General features: G+C 38.9%; 1 non-coding gene across 1 annotated transcript; it reads left to right on the top strand.

Annotated features, from left to right (window-relative positions):
• Window positions 1–5,881: 5,881 nt before the first annotated feature.
• On the top strand, window positions 5,882–5,941 carry LOC142425158 (U7 small nuclear RNA). The gene has a single exon (XR_012779523.1). It is a non-coding gene; the product is annotated as a U7 small nuclear RNA (small nuclear RNA).
• Window positions 5,942–6,416: the final 475 nt, after the last annotated feature.

The raw sequence follows: 6,416 nt of genomic DNA, 5'->3' as shown, positions 1-6,416 counted from the left end.
GAGAGCCAGTTTTGGCTCAGTGCTAGACACTCATTTTCACCTCATCCTGACTAGATGTGATGCTGAACCAACAATTTCCCCTATTGCACCATCATAATTGTTGTGTTTGAGCCCATTGTTGAGGCCAATGAATCAATCCATCTCACTGACAATGTTCCTCTTTTTGTTGACCCTCAACGTTACCAAATAGGATATTCTTTTCCAGGGAATAGTTCAAAGTATTTTTGTAAAAGTTTCACTCTAATTGTCTCATGAGCACTAGAGTGGCATTGTAAATACTTCTGTATATTAAGCTTCTCTTTACAAGCTGTGTGTGTGGTGGGGGGTGGGGGGTGGGCAGGGCTCCCTGGGCTACTGTGTTAACTTGGGTAGACGAAAGAAACAAATTCAGAGACACTCATATGTGTATAGGAAAGAGCTTTATATAAAGAGTAATTGTAAGAAAATATCCCAGCCTGTCCAGATCAAGCCCATGAGTCCAATATTAGCTCATATGTCCCGTATCAGTCTATAAATTCCTCTTCAGACTCACACATCACATGTCATGATGCTGAGTGCAGGAAGATCACAGGCCAGTGGTGAAGAGGCTTGTGGATCCAGTGGTGGTAGAAGCGTCTTAGGACTGGTGTGGGTCTCTATGTGGCTCCTCCAGTTCCAAGGCTCTGGCTGCCATCAGCCTATTCCATGAGGCTTGTCAACAGAACTGTCTTGCAGAGAGTAAGAGTGTGTCCCGCCTCCAGTGATTATTTATCTCCTAGCGCCTCCAAATGACGTCATCAAGCTGTGATCTGATTGGCAGGCTCAACTCCTCCTTTCACCCTTAATAGTCTCAAGTTGTCAACGGATTATGTAACTACCACAGCTACGAATCACAAAGTCAACACTTCAAATCCACCAGCCACTTGAGTGGTAAGACCAAAGGGTCTTTGGATTCTCATAAAGACTTCCAGGCTCAGAAACCCACAGGGGTGGTTCTACTCTGCCTTCTAGGAACTACAAATCAGAATCAATTGGATAACAGAGTAATTTGGTTATGAGTTGTTTTTCTAGAACTAATTTTTCTAGATAATTTGAATAATTAGATATCTTCAAGACCAAAAAATAGAAATTTGATATGCTTCTTATAAACAATATGTAAACTATCTGTTATCTTAATTGTAGTAATATAAATGTATTTTATCATTTTTAAATATCACTATTTATTTTCAGTTATGGGTAATTTTCATATGTATTCGTGTATAAGCCAAGATTTTCAGCACATTTTTTTATGCAGCTTTTATGGCAAAATTAGGTGCCTCGGCTGATACTTGAGTATATACGGTACCTACAAAATGAACGTGTATTTTCAGGAGAGGAGCATAAGCATCACAATATTATATGTGGACTCCAGGAATAGCATTTTATGTCTAATTAATGGCATTTTTTAATAGTCTGTTGACATCAAGGGGTTGTGAATTTTAAATTTCTACTAATTTACAAATGACTTTGAAATTATCCCACATTTGAAATCAGTGGCTAAATGCAATCACACCTGACTAAACAATTGAAGGAAGAGCACATTCACCAGTCTTTGTAGAAGAAGCGTGGGAAAAATCTGTTTACAGCAGGATTTGCAGCTTTAGAAACCCGATGGGGGAAATTCGACAGTATCCTATATGGTCAGTGAGTTATTAATCCTTGAACACATGTGAATACCGTGCATTATTCAAAATTGTTTACATGTAATATGCCATTTTGACAATAATTCTGGCAAGATTGCTTCCATGTTTAAGACTCTAAGCTTAAATCTTTGAAAAGAAGTTATTAGTTTCATAAAAATTAAATGATTGAACAATTTCTGACTCTCAGACTATACCATTCTAAAATCTATAATTTCCACTACATTTTAATAGCTATTGTTCCATCATTCATTCAAACAACTCTTGTACTAAGCATCTAATACACAAGACCCTGTGCTTGCTGCTGTGGATAGACTGTGACATCAATTCACTCCTTGAATTGTGCACCGAGGCGGTTTGCAAAACAGGGTTAGAAGCAAATAATTACTCACTACCTTCACGTCTTTTTAAATCAGACCTAGTTATTTTTGTAGTGCATGTTGTTCTATACTCTTAGCCTTGAACACTGGTTGGTTTATACACGTTGAGAGCAGAGGCTGTCCCAGTAAAGCTGGGATGCAGGAAATACGGGTGTTGACTTTGTATTACCTTCATAAAACACAATTTTAATACAAAGGCATTTTCTTAAGATCTATATTGTTGTTATGTGTTGTTTGTTGTTATTATTGCAAAAAGAGCACACGGGATCATATTTTTCTCGGACTTTCTTATTGTCCTGAGCTAGGGATCGGCCATGCCTTCACCCCCCAGCCTTCTTTACATAATCTGACAGCAACCATTCCTCACAGCACTATTTCTATTCCGGGATCAATAAATCATTGCCAGGGCCACACAGAACTGACAATGCTCACTGTGATGGGCGGCGGGGGGGAAGGGAGGGTTGGGGCTGTTATTAGGGAAGTTAATAGGTTACCACAGGTTAGGATAAGTAAACAGTAATAATAAACTCTTGATCCACAGCAATACCGCTCCTCATTCACCCACCCAATCTCTCCACCTCCACCAACCAGGAACTCTCCTGTGAATTTGTCCCACAGCCACATGGTCTCAACCCTGCTTCTTTGCTTTTCTCCCGGTTGCGTTGTTGTAGTCTCTGGTCTTGATCTGACTCCTTTGGTCCGTCCATAGTCTCCATGACATAATCCCCGATGTCTCTATTCTCACTCTCTGCCACTGCACATGTTGTTCTTTTCCAGTGGCTCCAGGGCTTGCTCTTTTTCTTCCTTCAGAGACAGCTTGTCCTTCTAGCAGGGGGAGGCAGCTGTTGCTGGTATTGTCACATGCCAGAAAGTTGACTCCAACTCATGGTGAACTCTATGTATGTGCTAGGCTCATAAACTAGAGAAACAAAGCTAGACACTCACAGATGTGTAAGAGAGCTTAATATCAAGAAGGAAATAGCAAGCAAATATTCCAGACCAGTCCAGATCAAGTCCATAAATCCAATATTACTCCATAATCCAATGCTGGGCCATAAATCCCTCTTCAGATTCATGCAGCTACGTGCAATAGTGCAGAATACACAAAGATCACAGGCTAGTGGGGCAAAGTCTTGCTGATTCAATAGTAGTGGACACACCTCCAGGAGTCTGGGCAGTCTCTAGTGTGACTCCAATAGCTCTCCAGCAGGCAGGTGAAGGAGAGAGAGAGAGAGAGAGAGAGAGAGAGAGAGCGAGAGAAGATCCAGGATCTTCCTTATGAGAAGGCCATGCCCACCAGGAGGTACCATCAGGCTATGACCTGATTGGCAGGCTACACTCCACCCCGTCACTTCACGTTGACATGAAATTATGTAACCAATACACTGTACTACAAGACAAAACACTGCCAAGTTCTATGCCGTACTCGCAATTGTTATGTTTGAGCCCATTGTTGCAGCCACTGCAACATCCCATCTCATACTCGGTTTTCCTGCTCTTTTCTTTTGTTGCTGTCCAGGTCCCCACCTCTCCTGATAATGTGTGCAAAGTATGTCCAAGATATCCTGATAATATGTCCACATGTCCATAAGACAACGTCCTTCCATCCTTGCTTCTAGGAGTGTTCTGGGTGTATTTCTTCCAAGGAAGATCTGCTTGTTCCTTTGGCAGTCCAGAGGATTTTCAGTACTCTTCACCAGCACCAGAATTCAAAAGCATCTAGTTTTCAATCTTCAATGTCCATCTTTTACATACACATGACGCAATTGAAAATGCCAATGCTTGGGTACGGCTCACCTTATCCTTGAAGGGACAGCCTTGTTCTTCATTGTGCTTAGTAGATCTTGTGCGGCATATTTTCAGATTGCAGTAAGTTTTCGATTTCTTTACTGCTCCCATTAGCGTTGATTGTGGGTGCAAGCAAGAGCTTATCCCTGACAAATTCAATGTTTCCATGTCTTTCCGTTTATCACAGTGCTACTTGCTGCTCCAATTGTAAGGATTTTTGTTTTCTTTACCTTGAGTTGCAGTCCATATAAAAGGCTATAATTCTTGATCGTCATCAGCAAATGCTACAAATTCTCCCGCTCAGTAAGCAAGGTTGTGTCATCTACATTTCTCAGGTTGTTAATAAGTTAATCAAACCTGATGCCACATTCTTTGTCATAGGACTCAGCTTCTCTGATGATTTGCTCAGCACGCTGACTGAACAGTATGGGGAGAGGACACTAACCTAACTCACAGTTTTCCTGATTTTAAACTACATAGTACTTCCTTTTTCCGTTCACACAAATTACTCTTTATCCATGTAAAAATTCCACATGAGCACAATGAATGGTCTGGGATTCACATTCTTATCAGTGCTATCCATAGTTGGTTATAATCCACCCAATATATGATAACTACAACTGACCAAAATTCCCTATGTGTTACACACACCTTATTCGATCAAAGTATATAATTTGATCAATTTTCAAATAACAAATAAATCCATGCTACCATGTCAAGATGTGGGAATTCAATATCATCAAAGCATCCCAGAAGGAAAGAGAGAGTAGTTAGAAAATGGAATGTAAATAATTATGAAAGTTTGTATTTTTAAATTCCCATATTTTAATTGTTTATATGTAGTCTACCCTTTGCTAGTTTATTGAACTTTATATTTTTATGAAGTATTATTTCAAGTATATATTTCACTGCATATTAAAATATGTATTGTACAAATCCTGATATTGAAGTTTTTTAATATACTTTTATATGAATTTCTGTCCTTTGCCAAGATTCTTGATATTATGTTTGAAATTTTCTAGGCATTTTCTCTTTTCAATACTTGACATTACACAGCACTATGTCTCAGCGTTTTAAGTATTAAAGGATAGTTTTAAACTCAGCATTCAAAATAAAGAACTCCAGAGAAGGGAACAATTACACGAAAATGCACAGCACGAAGTAATCATTTCTTTTGTTTTTTAACAAATAAATTTTTTCTTTGTTATTTTGTACTGCTATAACAGAAATACCGTCAGTGGACAGCTTTAACAGAAAGAAATCTGTTCATTCACAATTTTGAATGCTAGAAGTCCAATCTGAGAGCACTGGGTCCATGAGAAGGCTTTCCGTCTCTCACCCCTAGAGGAATGTCTGTGCCGTTAATAGTCACCTGGTTCTAGATGTTCCCAACCAAAAAAAAAATCCCTTCATCTTAAAGATGTTCTCTGCACTCAGCTCTCCTCCTCCTTTTTCTCTCCCCCCTCCACCTCCCCCTTCTTCTTGGACACTAGGAGATCCATCTATACCTCTCTGATCACGTTTCTCTCTCGCTAGTTTACAATGAAAGATGACCACTTCTCTGTAAGTCTGTCATCCTGTGGTGGCTTGTGTTTTACGGTGATGTTGAATGCTATGTCACTGATATTTCAAATTCCAATCAATGTTCATGGGCGCAGAAATCAAGAGATCAAATCATGCATTTTATTAGATAAGTCTACGACACAAGACTTCTTTAAAGTATTGAAAAGCAAAGAGGTTACTTTGAGGATAAGGTTCGCTTGATCCCAATCATGGCACTTCCTGATATGTATGTGAAAGTTGGACATTGAATAAGAAAGACTGAAAATAATTGATATATTTGAATTATGATTCTGAAGAACAATATTGAAAGAAATATGGACTGCCAATGGAACAAAACATTTATCTTTGAAGAGGTTCAGTTAGAGTACTCCTTATAAACAAAGATGGTGAGACTCTGTCACACACTCCGGACATATTATCAGGAGACCAGCCCCAATAGAAGGACATCATGCTTAGCAAAGGCAAGGGGAAGTGATTTTAAAAAAGAGGAGTAAGTGTTACAGCTCTTTTAGAATTTGTCTAGCAGGTTTTCTGGTTTTCCCAGAAACCTCTCCCCCCCCAAAAAAAGAGGATTATAATAGTGAGAAAAGTAATCACACCAAAATAAATTTATCTTCCCTTGCAAAAAAAGGAGGAAGACCCTGAACAAGATGGATTAACCCAGTGACTGCAGTATTGGTTCAAACGTCAACATTGTGAGGGACAATGCAGAGCCAAGCAGGGTCTCTCCGATGTACGTAGCAGTTGCTGTGAGTTGGAAGGCACTCAGTAGCTCCAAACCACAGGTGCATCTCACCTGTTTTTGGTAGACTTGGTTTGATTATTATTAAATTCATAATAGTTTATTGTTTCTCTTGTCATTTATTTTTGAGGCATATAAGCTATTTATGCATGGGTTTATTTAATTTTCAAATGTTGCTTCATCTTATATTTATTGTTTATACTATAGTTATAATGTGGTTTGAAATTATTTATTTCAAGCACTGAATGTGCACTAAAATATATTTCATCCTACAATGTCTAATTT

This window comes from Tenrec ecaudatus, chromosome 13 (genome assembly GCF_050624435.1).
Source record: "Tenrec ecaudatus isolate mTenEca1 chromosome 13, mTenEca1.hap1, whole genome shotgun sequence".
Taxonomy (NCBI): Eukaryota; Metazoa; Chordata; class Mammalia; order Afrosoricida; family Tenrecidae; genus Tenrec; species Tenrec ecaudatus.
This window is presented reverse-complemented; position numbering and strand designations above follow the sequence as displayed.